Here is an 18,406-nt window from a genome sequence, read left to right as displayed (position 1 = left end):
GAAAAACGATGGAGATGGGAGAAAGAACGGATCTGCTGTTGAGTTTTTTCTAGTGGTTTAACATGGTTTAGGCGAAGAGATGGAAGGGTACAATGGTGGGGCGTGGTGGTTAAATGAAGAAGAAGAATAAAGGTTTGCGGGGTGGGGGTGGCTCGGTGCTGACGAAGAAGAAGGGTTTTTTTGGCCCGAGGGGGGGGGGGGGGGGGAGGGGAGGAGATGGAGAAGAAGCAGTTGACAAAAATTAATTTTTATTAAAATTTAAAATTTATTTTTACTTCACTTTCCTATTTTTTAATTATAATTTTTGTGCCACATAAGCTTCTAGAATGATATTAAATTCACTTTTTTGATGATCAAGAGAGTGATTAGTTTGAATGTGAACTCGATTTTTCGGCTATAGTTCAGGGACCAGTGACGTGTCACCTCTCATTGCCCAAATAATGTATTTATCTTTTTTCCCCTTCATTTGTAGTTTTCATTCTGTTCTCTCACTTCTACATACTACAGAATACCCAACACAGCTTAATTGATTGCTAATGCCGAGCCGTTTCACCTTCTATTTTTGATGATGATGAGCCATTTCTTAATTAATTTTAATGGTTGCCTGTCAATTTAACCAAACACAACCAACACCACGCTTATACCGTTTCTATTCCATGAAATCCCAGAATTTTAAATTCCTTCAATTGATAATCTGACGCGAGATGCGATATATTTCGGATAAATTCAACTCTCACTGGTTTCGAACGCCGATTCCTAGGGTGCAATGACAACAAATCTTAAGTTAAAAAAAGAAAAAAATTAAAAGGAAGGCTGCGGCATGAGGGGACGATCACTCTTCCATGCCTACTAATTCTTTCTTCTATTATCCATGAAAAGAGGTTTTTTAATTCCTTTCATGTATGCCTTCCTTCTATGTTTGATAATCATTATACGACCTTTTCTTGTGAATTTGCTTTACAATTCATCAGGGATTGAGCCAACCGCGGGAAATTCATCAAGCCCACTGCCAAAATTGCAGCACCGTCGATCTGAGTTGGGATCCAATTATCGACTTTGAAGTTGGTAACTTTCTTTCTTAAAGAACAGACTGATCGAAGATTACAATTTTGAAATTTCTGATCCAAAATTTTGTTTCAAATATGATACACTTCTAGAGTTATTGCTATAGGGAAAACATTTTGAACTCTGTTTTCAGTACACACTATCACTGAAATCTCAAGATTTTGCTCATTTGGCTTCACTTGCTTGCAGGTTCGATCACAAAATGGAATATAAACATTTTCAATAATTGTAGTAAAAGATCAATCATTATCTCCATTAGTGGGTAATGCCTTCCTTTTCCCCTTTTCCATCTAAGTTAAATTTTTCTTTCAATATCTACATCTATTTAATTATTGTTCCTACTATTGGAATTTGAGATGACTAACAATATAAACTTGCGAATTTTGTAAGGTTTTTAGAACCGTGTTTCTTAATTGTAATTATTTTATTGTTAACCGATCACACCCGATATTTACACCAACTCAATTGTAATATCTTTCTTTACATAATCTTTCAGCACTTAATTTTTTATGATAAGGGAACCCCAGCCGCTAATCTTCGGGTGCACACATGGTAAACCTTGCTCTAGTGCAATAGCTCAAAAACCACACATGAGAAATAACCCGCACTCGGCAACCCCCGTGCGATAAGCTCGACCCAAAAAGCTAATTCCCTGCTGTCATAGGCAGGGGTTTCAAACTTGAGACCTCTATTATGGAAGCCCATGCTCAACCAACTGAGCTACCTTGGCACTTAATTATAGTTAATCAATATGAATTTGGATATGAAAGTAGACAAACATATATTAATTTGGCGATTCATTAATTTTCTGATCTTATTTTATTTGATTTCGTGATAAAATGATATGGTGTTGTTTTGTGCTGAAGTTGAAACAGAAGCAGGGTAGTACCGGTGGTAGTGACTCCGCCCCTACTCCTTCAATTGTGGTTTTCCATCTTTTCATTTGGGTTATTGCATAAAAGCTTATATATCTGCAGGTTTTACTTTTCCTGAATGGATCGGTTGGTATAATTTTTATGTGAATTGTATAGGAGTAACAAATATGCTACCACATGTTGTACCGCTTCCAGTGGTGTTATTGCCGGGGGACCAAGGTGCACTGTCTGTCCCTTTGGTCATCAAGTTGCTATTATATCTAAGCCCATCAAGTTGAGAAAACATTTGTGGAAGAAACACCTAATTTAGGTATTGATATTGGTGGAAATAATCCACTTTTAGGTCATGAGGCAATGCAACAACATTATACCGATACTTTTAATGAAATTGATGATGAAACACAACCCTCCGAAAATCCCATAGGAGATACATGTCCTGCACAATCACATGCACAAGACAAACCGCCTAGAACTCGTAAGTCAACTGCTAAAATTTGGAAATTTATGACTAAGGATAGGGAAAGTTAAACAGCTAAATGTACCCTATGTGGACAAATATTTACTTTTAAGCAAGAAACTAGTAAGGATTATGGAACAGGTACACTAAATGGTTATATGAGAAAGAAACATATGGATGTTTGGGGAGAGCAAACAGGTTCAAATGTGGGGGTATTCAAATGACGATAGACCCACGAACCGGTAACATTTTTAAGTATGACAAGAAAAAAGAGCGTGTAGAAATAGCTAAAATGGTAGCTTATGATTGTTTACCATTTTCCTTTCCTTCGGGTTTGGGGTTTGTTACTTACATTCAACGTTGTTATAATCCGTTATTTGAGGGTATTCCTAGAAGTACTTGTAGAGCGGATGTTATAGATTTGTGTAAAAAATATAGATTTTATTTGCGCCATGTATTTAATTCTTTAAATTGTAATGTTTCTCTTACTGCTGATTTGGATCTTAGTCTTAACAAGTTAGATTTTTTTGCTATTACATGTCATTGGGTTGATGACAATTGGGTTATGCAAAAAAGAATTATAGCTTTTTTATATGATGAAAGAAAAGGTCGTCACGATGGAAAATGTTTAGCGAATTCAATGTCTACTATTATGAGATTTTTTAACATTTATAGAAAAACACTTTGTATTGCTTTACATAATGTTTCTAATAATACAAAGACGATTGGTCTTTTAAAAAGAGAACTAAACCCTCCGCTAAAAAATATTTTTCATGTAAGATGTAGTTGTCACATTTTAAACTTAATTGTTAAAGAGAGTCTTATGCATTTTGACGATTCTATTCAAAAAGTTAGAGACGCGGTTGCGTTTTTTTTTTTTGTAATGCTAATAGGGGAAGAATTAGAGATTTTAAGAATGCTTGTGTGGAAAATAACCTTAGACCTAGAAAAATTCAAGTAGAAATTGAGACTAGGTGGAACTACACTTACATTATGCTACAACAAGCATATGAGTATAGGATTCCCATACAACAAGTTCACAACAAATACAATATTAATAGTGATGATTGGTTAAATTTTACGGATTGGGAAGATGTTAAGAAATGTGTTGAACTCTTAGAAAATTTTTATAATACAACTCTTGCTTTTTCTAGATAATTCTATTCCACGGTAACCGAAATTTTAGCCTACTTAGCAGAAATAGCTCGAGTTTTACAAGAATATAAATATAAACCCGGTTATCAAGTGACTATTTTTGATATGACAACAAAATTTAAGAAGTATTTTTTTCCCATCCCAACTTTATTTATATTGAGTTCTCTTTTAAATCCTTGTTTAAAAGTGTCTTATACTAAAGCATTAGTTGGTCAAATTTATACATTTTTAGAAATTGAAGAGGGAGTTCAACCATCTTTAGCTGAAGCCAAAACCGCTATTGATGATGAGTTTAGAAAAGTTTTTACTCATTATTCTAGTTTGGAAGAACATGCTACACCCGTTGCTCCACACCCTATTACTTCTCAAAGTAGCAAAAAGGACTTGTCGGGTTTAAAAGTTTTACATTCACATCCAACTCCTTCTTGTAATGCAAACTTTGATGAATATCACTTTTATTTGATGCAGCCAAATGTGGATATCAAGGAACTGGATGAGCTGGACGTCTTAGCATGGGGGAAGAAATACAAGGCAAGTCATCCGATACTCTCAAGAATGACTCGAGATATCCTTACGGTTCAAGTATCAACCGTGTCTTCGGAGAGTGCATTTAGACAAGGAAGACAACAAATTGGAGACCATAGACACTCATTATCCGGCTTTAGCTTGCAAGTACTAGCGCGCATTCACGATTGGATTAGATCGGAGCGACGCAACCAGAACTTAGAAGCGGAGGAAGGCGAAGAGGAAAAGATTGAAGATTTGATAGCAAGTGGACCGGACCAAATGAAAGACTTTGAAGATATCTCCATGACCGAATATGATATGGGAGAAATTAACCAAATGATTGAGAATTGGTGATTTTATTATTCTACTATTTTTTTGCAACTCATGTATTATTTGCAAGTTAAAAAAACTACAACTTGCAAATAAATGTTATATAAAAATGAATAAAATATATGGCTCATTGAGCTTTTTTCTATTTACTTGTGTTCATATTTTTACTTATATTAAGTTAGGAATATACCTAAAATATACTTATAATATACATGATACATCTACTTAAATTAAAAACTAGAAAGTAATATACTTCAAAAATAACTAAAATATACTAAGAGTCTAAGAATATACTTATAATATATATTATACATATAACTTAAACAAACACACACACACACACATATATATATATATATATATATATATATATATATATATATATATATATATATATATATATAACCTAAGTATATTGATATATATAAGCATATTCTTACTATATTTTATGTATATGTAGTATAACTTAAGCATATAACTTAATATATATATATACACGTACATGCTGTATTGCTGACTTGCTGTTAGCCTGTTAGTCAGTAAATATATAAAATTTACTTATAAACTTATATAACATATGTAAATATACCTACAATATACTAATATATACTATACAAAAAAAGAAGAAGAGGTTTTGGACATTTTGAACCGGACCGGTTCCGGTTTGGGGTTTCAAACTGGTAAACCGGAACCAGTGTCAGGTTTCGGTTTTTAGACCGGAAACCGGCCGGTTTCATAACCAGTTGCCGGTCCGGTTCCGGTTCGGACCGGTTGACGGGCTTAATTATATCACATTAATTATATACGATACCCATAAGACATAATCCTTTTAGGGTGTTTTAGCTTTTGAGCTGCTGTGATTCAAAAGCTTTAAACTTCATTGAAAGTGGATATTTGACAATTTCTTATTTATTTCTTGACCGTTGATGTGTTGTTTGTATATACGAATTTGACAATCAAACAGGAATACATCATGTGCTTATTTTCCATCTTTTAAACTTTTTCCAATTAACAGTATAAAACCAGCAGCCGGCTACAAAATATCCATTTAGTTTTTGTTGAACGAGAGCTGCATATATGGCTCTATTCGTTCTTATTCTTTCTGGCTGGCAGGTGAGAAGTTTTTGCTCGCATTTCCTGACTTACCAGTGTGATGTCGCTATTCATTGAATTTTTCTCAACTTCTGTCTATAAGGCGTCGAATTATGATGGCATTGAATATTGAACCTAAATGAAATGAGTCAATAATTTCATTAGTTGTGACAATGACTGCTCATTAAATGACTAAATTTCATTAGTCTTTGGTTGTAGTTGATTGATACGCTCAAATTACACCTATTAATGATATAACGCGGACGTTGTCAAATATAGTAACTCAACAAGGTTGGGGTCGAATCCCGCAAGGATTATGGTGTAAAATGGTTACTAAAGTCGTAGAATGCTAAATTTAGGTCTAATGTCTTAATCCGATGATTTTGGTAAAAGTTGATTTTTTTATGACTAATTTCTAACTAATTGCTTTGGGCGGTAATTTATGGTAAAAGAAACTAAGGTTGTGTCCCTGTTAGATAGAGTGTATGATCATGAGTATTGATCTTGATATACTTCTAATGGATCATTATATGAATTCACTTAATTTCTATATGAATTTCTACTATTTCCCAATAAATAAAGATTATCACTTTCAATGATTTTCCCAAATATAAGAAAGTAACTATGAAGAACGATTAATCATGTCAAGTAAATTCTTCTTATTCCTAAGTGAATTTATTAAACAAAGTTTAAAGCTTTGAGTTCTTGTTATTTATTCTTACCAACCCTAATTATTTTCCCAAATAAATCAAGGGTTATGACTTTAATCAATGTTTGCGATCATTAATTAACAATGAAGAATGAAGAATAAATAAAATCTAATAATCCATTATGTGTATATCAATCACAAACCCAATCACAAAACATCCATCACTTGGGTTCACAACCCTAGTAAGGAAATTTAGCTACTTATAGAAGAAGAAGAACAATAAGAAATAATGGAGATCATAATGCTTACAATTGATTGCTTGGAATTGAAGAGAAATTAATTGCAATTGTTTGTAATCCCCAAAAGACTTCCAAAACTATGAATAATTAGTGTTAAGGAAAATAAAACCGAGTTCTGCTGTAATGTCCTTTATAAGAAACCTAAATAAGGTATTTATAAGAGTCAAAGTCGTGCAAAATAAGATTGACAAAATTGCCCCCCAACGGTCCAATGTACGGACCGTACATTTTATACGGTCCGTAGAATCATTGAACAGTTCTCCGTAGAATCTTCCCCAGTTGTCAGATATACGCTCCACTTTTACGGACCGTAAATATTATACGGTCCGTATAACTTGTCCGTAAAATTCTCTTATCTTTAAGACTTCTCTGGAGCCAATCTACGGTGGGAGTTACAGACCGTAAATAATATACGGTCCGTACTTCTGCCTGGACTTCCTCTTCAGGTCTGAGGCCTTACTGTTAAGCATCTACGATGGCTTTTACGGACAGTGAATAATCTACGGTCCGTATGTTCCTCCGTATAAATCAGGCTTCAGTTATTTTTCTTTCTTTGAACATCTTTTTACTCCATTTCCACGACTTGCTCCCGAAATACGTGAAACATCTGCAACATGTCACAAACACATCAAAAAGACCAAGACATGCTTAAAAACAAGTAAAACTTATAGCAAAAAAGCATCGAATGTGCCATAATTTCACGGTACATCATTGATTCACCTCGTTTGTGATGAAAGCAGTTGCCTTTTCTTTTGCTCTTTGGTGTATCTATAAAGGTGAAAATAGGGGCAGAGGAGCTAGAAAATAGCCTCTTGAAATTATTGATAGGATCTTCTAGTAACTCGAAATGATTTGTCATTCCTTTCAGGTACTCCTGTTCTTAAATTGGTACAATTTATAAGGTTATGGTCTTGATTATATATTTGGCTCTACCAAATTGATTTTTTCCCTTCCTTGCAAAGTATTGATTTTCATTTTCTACCCCTATCCTTATGTAAGAATCTCATGATTCTACTCTGCATTCCCTACATAATAGTTTTTCTAAAGTTTTTCTGAAAGTTTTAACTCGCAATATGGCATTTTGCTTTTGGTCTTATTGTTAAATTAGTAACTTCTAATTTTCATGCATATAATACAAGACTAAGTATTGTTTTTTTTTTTTTTTTTCAAATTCCAGTTATGTACCCTGTCAGTAGTATTTTTCTCCAAATCTCAGACTGACATCGATAGTTTTTTTTTTTCAAATCTCAGACTGACAACTCTTGAATTAAGCTACTCTTGGCACATCAAGCATATATCTCAGCCTCCGAATTCTGTGGTTGTAGCTGATAAGAAATGATATGTTTTGATGACATGACAAACCCTAAGGAACCAGATACAATTAGGTTCATTTGTCTGAACTTAGTTAACCTTATGGTATCTCATATGCTGCCTGTCTAACTTGCTTCTTGAAGGATCAGATGCCTGCAGGAACTGCTCATATATGAGAGACCAGATATGTTGATTCAGAAGGATCAGATGGGATCAGGTCTCCAGCCTGGTCAGCCAACAATTAGATGCCTGCAGGAACTGCTCATATATGAGAGACCAAATATGTTGATGCAGAAGGACCAGATGGGATCAGGTCTCCAGCCTGCTCCGCCAACAATGTAGCTGTAGAGCTACTGACTGCGTATCCAGTATTTACAATGTGTTCGAAGAACAGATGAGGAACCAGGTTCCTCCAAATAAAGGTTCTGGTCATTGAAGCTGAAAGTCCAAATCCACAGCTGTAAAGTGAGCGGCTGAAAAATACAATGCAGCTGTACAACAGTGCCTCATCAAGGCTGAGTGATTAACGGTCCAGATTTCACGAGCGGTCATCTCTACTATCTCTCTCTCCATGCATATAAAGACATCATCTTCTAAGAGAAGACTCATTCTTGCACAGTCTGAAAATTTCTCCATACAAAGTGCAAGTCTTCACCATTCAAGGTGTTCCTCAAGAACAGTGCCTCAGCAACCCGAAGGACCAGGTCTAGAACTGAAGATATTTTTAGATCCTTAGGTTGTTGATTCTTTGTTCTTTTGTGATTAAAATGTAAACCTACTCTTCCATAAAAAGAAGCTGTTTGTAGGTGTTCTAAATTCTCAAGGTTGCTTCCACAAGATCTTGAGTGGTATACTAGGCTATAGTTAGTCACAGTGGTGAATTTTCAAAGGGTGCCTTTGAGTGGTACACTAGGCTGGGGTGAGTCTAGGTATATTAGTATGCTTAGCTAGGGGTAGTTAAGTGTGAGGGTTGCATAAGTGCTATTGTGAGGGTGAGGGATTATGGGAGTTAATTCCTAGCTTACGATAGAGTTGTAACCTGAGTTGCTCGGTTAGTGGAGTTTAAATCCTACAGGGGTAGGTCGGAATTTTCAATCCCTTGAGCAAGGAGTTTTCAACGTAAAAATCTTGTGTTTATTCTCACACTGCACTGCATAAGGGAACTGGTACACGGCCAGGTCCCTCATATACTATTTTGTAGAGGCACGGCCTGTAACAATTGGTACCAGAGCAGGTTTTATAAAAGGTTAACACCTAGAGAGGATCTTCATCATAGCTAGTTCACCAAGCCTAGAGAAAGAAGAATTTATCATAAGATCACCAAGATCCAACAGAGATTATCATGGATGGTGGAAGGGGAGAAGGAATAACTTTTCATGGCCGAGAATCTAAGCTGTGGGACATCATTTGTGATGAACCTTATGTTCCTATACAAAGTTACGGGGGTGAATCTGGGACTGGTCAAAAGATTGAGAAGAAGCCAAGAGCTGACTGACCCTGAAAAGGAAGTAGGTGCTGCCTACATGGACAAAAAGAAGCTTAAACTCACCAGTTCTATCATTGCATGAGACCCAAGATACGTTGGGCTTTAAAATCAAATGAGTGAATCTGGTGGCAAGCTTGAGTGAGAAGAGGCAGTCAAAAATTACATAAAAGGAGACTGCTCAAAGCTCACAACTAAGAGAATGGATGATTCCCCTCATTCAAGGACCTTCAAGTGGGAGTATGCTCTTGTGAAATGAAGCTGAACAGGAAGCACTTTGGAAGATAGGAGATCAGTCTAATCAAGCTCAACTTGTTTCCTTTCCTCAAATTTCTTCATGCTTGGCTATGTTAAGAGGAAAGGTACAATGTTAAAAGGTGTTTTTTGGTGACATCTAACTCACTCTTTTACCATCACAGGTACACACGAGTTGCAGGATCAGGATAGCACAAGCATAAGTGACATTGCACATCTCAGAGCTCTTGCCTCTTTTTCAAAATTGTCAAGGGACCTGGTCTCTATGACTCAGGTTAGTAGTCTCTTCAGTGCTTAATATGTTTTAGAACTGTTTGGAATGCCACGTCATTAAGACTCTTCTGCTTCCTATTCTAATTTGAGCCCTTTAAATTCCTGTCCATCTTGAAGCTCTTCGTACCTCAAAAGAAAACCATTTCTCTTCAGATCTTACAAATTTCTTTTTTACCATATCTAAAATCTGAATCATCCTTCCCCACTCGCCAAAATCTAAACCCCACCATATCATTACCAGATCCCAAAGATAGTATGACTCTTGAAAGTCCCACTTCCATCAATTATTCTAGAACAGATAAAAGATTTTATGAGCCTTGTGTAGACCTTCTCCTCGATGACTCTAAATGAGAGGGAACGAAACAGGTCTAATATCATAGAAAGTGGAACTGAAATTGTTAAGGGGTTTGAAGGCCTTGAAGGCAAAAGAAAATGATGAAGGAACTCAGAAGGATTTGATGACGAAATGGATAAAGGGGAAGGAACCTATTAGGGAAGAAATGAATGTAATCCGCAAGGCATGCTATCCATTGGAAGAGAGGTATCTGTCACGAGTAATCCTTGTGGTCGTGTAGAAGAGACATCATGCACATCTGCTCCCTGCGAACCACAATGATCCTAACATGACAAATAAGGATGGAAACACCTTGCTAGGTACTGTGATAGATACCAAGATGTGCCACCTTATGGAGCCTAATGTTTACTGGTATAGACATGCTAAAATATAAGGTAGTAGTCGTTCAACTCATTACCATGTACTGATTAACGAGAACGGATCCTGCACAGCTACAAACTTCTTTGCTACATATGCAAGGTGTACACGTTCGGTATCCATGAATCCACCATCCTATTATGCACATTTGCTTGCCTGTTGTGCACGATATTACATTGAGGATAATGTGGAAAGTATGGAGAAATGAAAATGCTTAAAAGGAAATGGGAAAAGGTCTCAGTGGTGCTGCAAAGGAAGCTAAAAACCTCTGTCTAGACCCACTAATCCTTAGCTCTTGATCCCCTCCTAGTCCCTCTGAATATCTGACCCTTTGTATTCCATCGCTTAATGACTATGGCGCTCATGGCAGTTTAGGAATCACATTTGTACTAACTAAGACTACTATGTTTTTGATATGCTTAATCTAATCTAGGCAACTACTCTGATTTGTGCAATGATCTTACTACTTGTTGTTACTATTCTTGCTTATGTTGTGTTGCCCTAGTGGCCATGAGTTAGTGTTATAGAACTTCTTTTTGGCCTATGCTACTTTTATTACTCTTTTCAATGATACCAAAAGGGGGAAGAAAACTAAGGGGTGGGAAAGGGAGGAAGAATGGTGTGAGACAGATAGTTTGTCACCATTAAAAAAGGGGAAAATGACTATATGTATGTTTTGATGATTGTCAAATCTGGTGAAACCAGAGAGAGCGAAAAACTCGGTCCTCAATATGGCCTCGCCATACATTTTACAGTCTCAATAATATAATCGATATATGTGAGAGAGACATGTGTGAAAGATAAGGGGAACCATGAAAAAGGGAAAGATGACTCTAAGTTGGGAAAACGGAAGGACTGATCGCAAGGGAAGCGAGTGGGAATCTAGTTCTAAAGGGGAACTTTGTCTATGAGTTTATTATCATAAAAAAAGAGGAAATTGATATGTCATGACATGTTTTGATGATTTGACAAACCTTACTCAAAGAACTAGAGGACTACTATGTATCTCGAGGTCTGAGTCTCAGGGGGAACAAATGAGGTATCTGGATAAGGGATCTGGTCCTTAGGGAGAATACAAAGGATGTCGATTTTTCATCATCAAAAAGGGGGAAACTGATAAGAAATGATATGTTTTGATGAAATGACAAACCCTAAGGAACCAGATACAATTAGGTTCATCTGTCTGAACTTAGTTAACCTAATGATATCTCATATGTTGCCTGTCTAGCTTGCTTCTTGAAGGATCATATGCCTGCATGAACTGCTTATATATGAGAGACTAGATATGTTGACTCAGAAGGACCAGATGGGATCAGGTCTCCAGTCTGCTCAGTTAATAATTAGATGCCTGCAGGACCTACTCATATATGAGAGACCAGATATGTTGATGCAGAAGGACCAGATGGGATCAGGTCTCCAGCCTGCTCAACTAACAATGCAGCTGTAGAGCTACTGACAGTGTATCCAGTATTTACAACGTGTTCGAAGAATAGATGAGGAACCAGGTTTCTCCAGATAAAGGTTCTGGTCACTGAAGCTGAAAGTCCAAATGCACAGCTGTAAAGTGAGCAGCTGAAAAGTACAATGCAGCTGTACAGTAGTACCTCATCATGGCCGAGTGATTAACGGTCCAGATTTCACGAGCGGTCATCTCTATACTCTCTCTCTCTCCATGCATATAAAGACATCATCTTCCAAGAGAAGACTCATTCTTGCACAATTTGAAAATTGCTCCATACAAAGTGCAAGTCTCCACCATTCAAGGCGTTTCTCAAGAATAGAGCCTCAGCAACCTGAAGGACCAGGTCCAGAACTGAAGATATTTTTAGGTCCTTAGGTTGTTGAGTCTTTGTTCTTTTATGCTTAAAATGTAAACCTAATCTTCCATAAAAAGAAGCTGTTTGTAGGTATTCTAAATTCTCAAGGTTGCTTCTATAAGCTCTTAAGTGGTACACTAGGCTAGAGTTAGTCACAGTGGTGAATTCTCAAAGGGTGCCTTTGAGTGGTACACTAGGCTGGGGTGAGTCTAGGTATATTAGTGTGCTTGGCTAGGGATAGTCAAGTGTGAGGGTTGCATAAGCATTATTGTAAGGGTGAGGTATTGTGGGAGTTAATTCCTAGCTTACGATAGAGTTGTAACCTGAGTTGCTCAGTTAGTGGAGTTGAAATCCTACAGGGGTAGGTCGTGGTTTTTAGTCCCTTGAGCAAGTATTTTTCATGTAAAAATCCTGTGTTGATTGTAGCACTGCACTGCACTGCATAAGAGAACTAGTACTCGTAGGTCCCTCAGATACTGTTTGGTGGATGCACAGCCTGTAACAGTACCTAATCGTGATACTTTTTTAGTTTTTGGATAAAAGACATAAGAAAATGTATCTTGAATTTCGAGTTTTCACAATTAGTAAGTTGGTTTTATTTCCTTTTTGAATTCTGCTTCAATATTATTCATTATGCAAAGCTTATTAATTATCCATAAAGACGTTTTTGTCTCTCTCTCTCTATAGCTCCTATTATAATTTTGCCTTATGTTATTATCTCTTGATTCTAGTTTTTATACTTGCGTTCTTTTAATTTTTAACTGCAAATGAAAACCTCATAGCAAATATTTTTGGCTTCTTTTGAGTTTTATGTAAGATTTCACTCTAAAGGTTAGGGCTTTTATGTCACGACCCAATTTTACAAAGTCGCGCGGGCACCTACCTATCCCACCTCGGTAGGAGAACTCTTAACCCAACACTCACGAACACAGTATTAATAGCGGAAGAAGATAAAGTAACGAAGTCTATCATATGAATATATAATAAATGCGGAAGTAATCAAAAACCATCGCAGTATCTGGTCTGGTCATACCAAAATATCTAACTAAAATCTATAAGTCCGGAAGTAATAATAATACATCAATAGTCTCAATAATGTCTCAAAACACAAAGTAAGACATAATGGAAGAAGAGTCTTTGGGTGGCGAAGCGTCCACATGCTCACCCCAACAGACTCGAATCAGCAACCTCGAACTCTCAGCCACGAGGGGTAGACACCGATCCCACCTAATACTCTGCATTCCTAAAGGAATACAACAAGTGCAGGTCAGTACAAACATTGCGTACTGGTAGGTATGATAGGCCGTATAAGATTAGCTAACATATACCAAGACAATAAAGTAAGATAAACAGGTAAATCAACAAAGTATAAGTCAATCACAAGCCAGTAACCAAGTACAAGTCATCACCTATGTTATAGCATCTAAACCCAACTATGCCAAGTCTCAGTTTATCCAATCCAAATCCATCAATCGCAATACATATCATGCATATAACGCCCAATGGGGCCAAGTCTCAGTATATCATTGTCGAATTTGTATATCACAATACCTACCATAGGTCTGTGCCCAAATGTACCAGGTCACGGTATATCAACACCGAATATATATATCACAATACCTACCACAGGTCTAAGCCCAAATGTACCAGGTCTCATTATATCAACACCGAATCTGTATATCACAATGGTATCACAATAAATCACAGGAAGCCAAACGATACAATGCAATGCAATAACGTATGAAGTGTGAATGCAATGCATATGCATCGTACATATGTACTCCGATGATGGAACATCACATCTCGAAAGCATAACCCGTACGGGACCCGCGAAGTCCATGTACCCTCACTATTTCGGGAAAGACCTCAGTAATCGCTACTAGAACACATACCTCAATTCTGGAAGAAACATCAGACATCGGTCCTCACGTCACTCTCATCCAACTGAGCCCAAGATCATAACAATGTTTCCTTGTATATCCTCAATGTATCAACAGTATATCATGAAGGATGAGAATGCGTGCAATATCAATAATCAAATCAATCTCAAACAGTACCACACACGGGCAGACCAACAATATCAATAAAAGGCTACACAATAAGCCACAATAGAGTCAAATTGCTCGTCTCAACATCAACAAGTAAGGTGCTACAATATCATCATCAATATATATCGCTTGTCACCAATATGCATTACCTCACGTGGCAAAGAGCCAACAATAAATAGAATAAGATAAGTCACAACACAATGGGGTGGCTAGCCCCCAAATCATACAACAAGGCCCAACCTAAGGCAATATCCAACCCAACTTCATACCCAAAGGTTTACATGCATTCTCCCACGGTATCATCTAAATATATGCTTCGCTAATCGAAGTCTCACCATAGGGTAAACCGTAACCTACCTGGAAGGCCGAACAACAAAGTCTCCAACAATCACGCCTTAGTCTTTCCTTTCCTTTGAGCCTCGTGATAATGTAAGTCTAATCATATCTGAAATTAGCAATTAGAAACAAGAAGAACATCAATCAAACCTTACTTCTATTCAAGACCCAAATCCCAACCTATGGAATGGGGTTTATGAACTAGAAAGATGAAATTAGAAATCTATAGGTCCCACCATGAAATTAATATTCTAGGTGATCAATTCCCATCAATTATAAGCTAGGAGAACTAACAAATCACTTAAATTCAGGTTCTAGCCAAAACCCCCTAATTTAAGTATGAACCCTAACTTCCCAATTCAAGAATTGACCTCTTATAATGGAAGATAAAAGTTAGCTACACTAATGGATATATCAAATTCTATAATAACCCAACAAAGTTTCATCAACATAATCAACTTAGAGGGTCTAAACCATTTTTATGAACTTTCATGAAAACCCAAGTTAATTCCTCTAGATTCTATGGATTCTAGCCTTAGATTAATGATTAAAGGAAGTAAATGGAGGATCCTAAGACCAAAGAAGTTACCTTTGTGAAGAAATAGCCAAAACCCTCTAAAAATCGCCTCCCAAGCCTCAAGATATGAATATGAAATAACCACAAGCGGTTGGGGTTTTTAATCACTTTTAAGACAGATCCAGTTAGGGGTGGCAAAATGGGTAAAAAATATGGTTATTCGCCCAACCCAACCCATTTAAAATGGGTTAGATACCCAACCCATTTAAAATGGATCCAACATGAGTAAACCCATATTATCCACTTAAAATATGGGTAAATTAATGGGTAAAACTCACAACATATCAGGTGAATTCTGTATGCCAATTTTCTCATGTTTGTTTGTTTAAAAATTTTGGAAAATATTTTCTTTAGAAAAATAAGTTCGTTAAAAATGAGAAAATTGACTTCCCTAATAAAATTAGAAAAAACAAGTTCCACATTTGACATTTCACCAACCACCCCACCACCACCCAACCCACCCCCAACCACACCACCCACACCCACACCACCACCCAACTCACTTTCCCAACCCCCTCCAATTTTTTAAAGTTTCTAATATTTTTTTTTGGTTTTCTACACTACCCACCCCCGACCCCACCTCACCAATCCTAAAAAAAGCATTTTTTTTTTCAAAAAGTTTTTGAACTTTTTTTTTTACACCTCCCACGCCCTGTGACAACCCCCCCTACCCCACCACCCCTCCAATGTTTTTTTAAAAGTTTTTATTTTGGTTTTGTACACCCCTTTCCCCAACCACCCCCAACCACCACCTAACTCACCCCCTCCCCAACCAACCCCCTCCAATAGTTTTTTAAGTTTTCTACACTACCCCCCTCCCTCCCCCCCCAAAAAAAAACCCCCCGATCCATACCCCACCGCCCTAAAAAAAAAAATTAAAAAAAGTTTTTTGAAGATGATTTTTTTTTAAAAAGTTTGGAATGGGAGGAATGGTGGAACTTAGGTGGGCATTTTTTTAATTTTTTTTTCTTGGAGGTCGTGTCATTGGAAAGTTTAAGTTCTATTCTTCCCGCAAATGTTGAGGCGCAACTATGTGCTAGGGATTTGATTTGTGGACAAGAAGATAATTTAATTTTCTTCATATTAGCTAAATGAAACCAACATCTTTGAAGTAGTTTTGGATAATATGGATAATCCATATTATCCGTCGGGTAACCCATTTTTTATCCGTATTAAATATGGGCGGGTTGGGTAACTGATTCATTTTTGGTTAATCCATTTTCGACCTAGCCCATATCCGACTCGACCCGCCTGTTTGCCACCCCTAGATCCAGTCATCAGCGCTTCTGCGGACCGCTATAGCGGTCGCCCAATTTCCCACTTTGCCGCTTTTATGGCCATGGCACCGCAATAGCGGTGCCACTATAGTTGTTCTGGTGTCTCCATAGCGACACCAGACACTAAATCCCGAAACCAAGTTTCACAATTCAGTCCGAAATCCCGACTATCACCCGAGACTATCTGTTCACAAACCAGATATGTAGACATGAATAAAAACACGCTATGAACGCACTCATGGCCTCGGAATTTCCATTGAGGTCCTGTTGAACGAGTCAACCCCCGATACCTCAAAAAAGGTTCGGACCTCTCGGAATCGACAGATTCCCAAAAAAGGTCCGTTTACCCAAAAGTTAACTTTGAGTCAATCATTTTCCCCTTTAAGTTAAAATTTCCCCAAAACTTAACCAAATCAACTCTGATGACCTCGATAAGCATGCCAACAGTCCCCGTCGGTCAATGTATGAGCTAATAAAGCTCGAAAATGGATCAAAAGGATTGAAAAAACAATAACGACCAAACGGGTGGTTACATCAGGTACCAATTAAATCAACGCTCGTCCTCGAGCTATAAGGAATAGGGCTGGGGAAAAAAATACTCGAATCTGCAACATTTGGATATCTAGAACGCATGGCAGACTTTCTCCTTATATGAAAGATTCTCATCGAACAAAACTGAATCCTAACGAATGATACAGGAACCACCGAGACGGTACTTCTTCAACATAAAACCATGGAAGTCCGGATGAACACCTAATTGGTCTGGTGGAAAACTAACTCGTAAAATACAAGGTCAATATAACTGATAGTCTCAAATAGGCCAATACACCTCGGGCTCACTTGCCCTCCTTCCCAAATCGCATGACACCCTACATGGGTGTAACCTTAAGAAGAACTTGCGCAACCACTTAATCAATCACAACTCTCTAAACTTAGCTTAAGATCCAATCCTCGTATCTCCGTATTTGAATTTTCTTCACAACTGATCCTCAAATAAACGAATTGCTTTTGCTCGAATTCTCTGATTTGATAAATCCGCAAATCTGAATGTGGTCAATAGGCCCCACACACACTTTCCCAAACCAACGCGATCCTTTGAAGCATGACCACAAACCATAGCCCATTCTGAAGCGCGAAGATATTCTGATTCCGCTAACCTTTCTTTCTTATTTGCTAAAGCTGCTTTTAGTATCGCGATTCCTTAGAAACACATGAACACACATACCAAAATTATGAAACTATAACTTACTCTCGCCAGAAAGAATCCTTGATTCATCCGAGATCCCTGCGCAATTCCATTAAAACTGATCTTACTCACAACCAACATAGATAGTTCCAAGTCTTTTTAACCCTCAGATCACAATACAAGAGCATAACACTGAATACCTTACCGAGCAAGTCCGTCGGAACCCAACTGGTCACTATAAAGAACTCTTATAGAATAGTTCCTCCTCAAATCTGCACTAAACTCATTGTACACCATTATTCTATCCAAGTAACTGTCCTCACAAAATATCATCAAATCCACTACGAAACCCTGACAAAGCTTGGTAAATCTATCATACCTCAAATACGAGCCGAAACACATCAAATCTTTAAATATCTTCCTGGAAATATAACTATAGACCATTAAGCTTAACTCGAACCATGCTGACCCTGAATGAATGCACAACTCTCGAATATCACTAATAGTTGTTTGAACTGACTCCGAATTCTCGAAACTAATCACAGTCCTATCACACCTCTGTGGCGGTCAATTCTAATCTTTTCCTCACGCATACCAAATCATGTCTATCACTTTTGAATCCACAATTTGAGTCATATCCAAGTTATCAACTTAGTACAGAAGAGCTATACCTTACGATTTCAATCTTTATGTTTCTCAACC

At 37.3% G+C, this 18,406-nt stretch overlaps 1 long non-coding RNA gene across 1 annotated transcript; it reads left to right on the top strand.

The window, feature by feature from the left end:
• The first annotated feature begins 216 nt into the window (after positions 1-216).
• LOC132616037 (uncharacterized) lies at positions 217-4,519 on the top strand. Its single transcript, XR_009572943.1, has 3 exons — positions 217-1,065; positions 1,255-1,327; positions 4,021-4,519. It is a non-coding gene; the product is annotated as an uncharacterized LOC132616037 (long non-coding RNA).
• Positions 4,520-18,406: the final 13,887 nt, after the last annotated feature.

This window comes from Lycium barbarum, chromosome 10, assembly GCF_019175385.1.
Source record: "Lycium barbarum isolate Lr01 chromosome 10, ASM1917538v2, whole genome shotgun sequence".
NCBI lineage: Eukaryota > Viridiplantae > Streptophyta > Magnoliopsida > Solanales > Solanaceae > Lycium > Lycium barbarum.
Note: the sequence above shows the minus strand (reverse complement) of the source record. Positions and strands in the feature narration are given on the sequence as shown.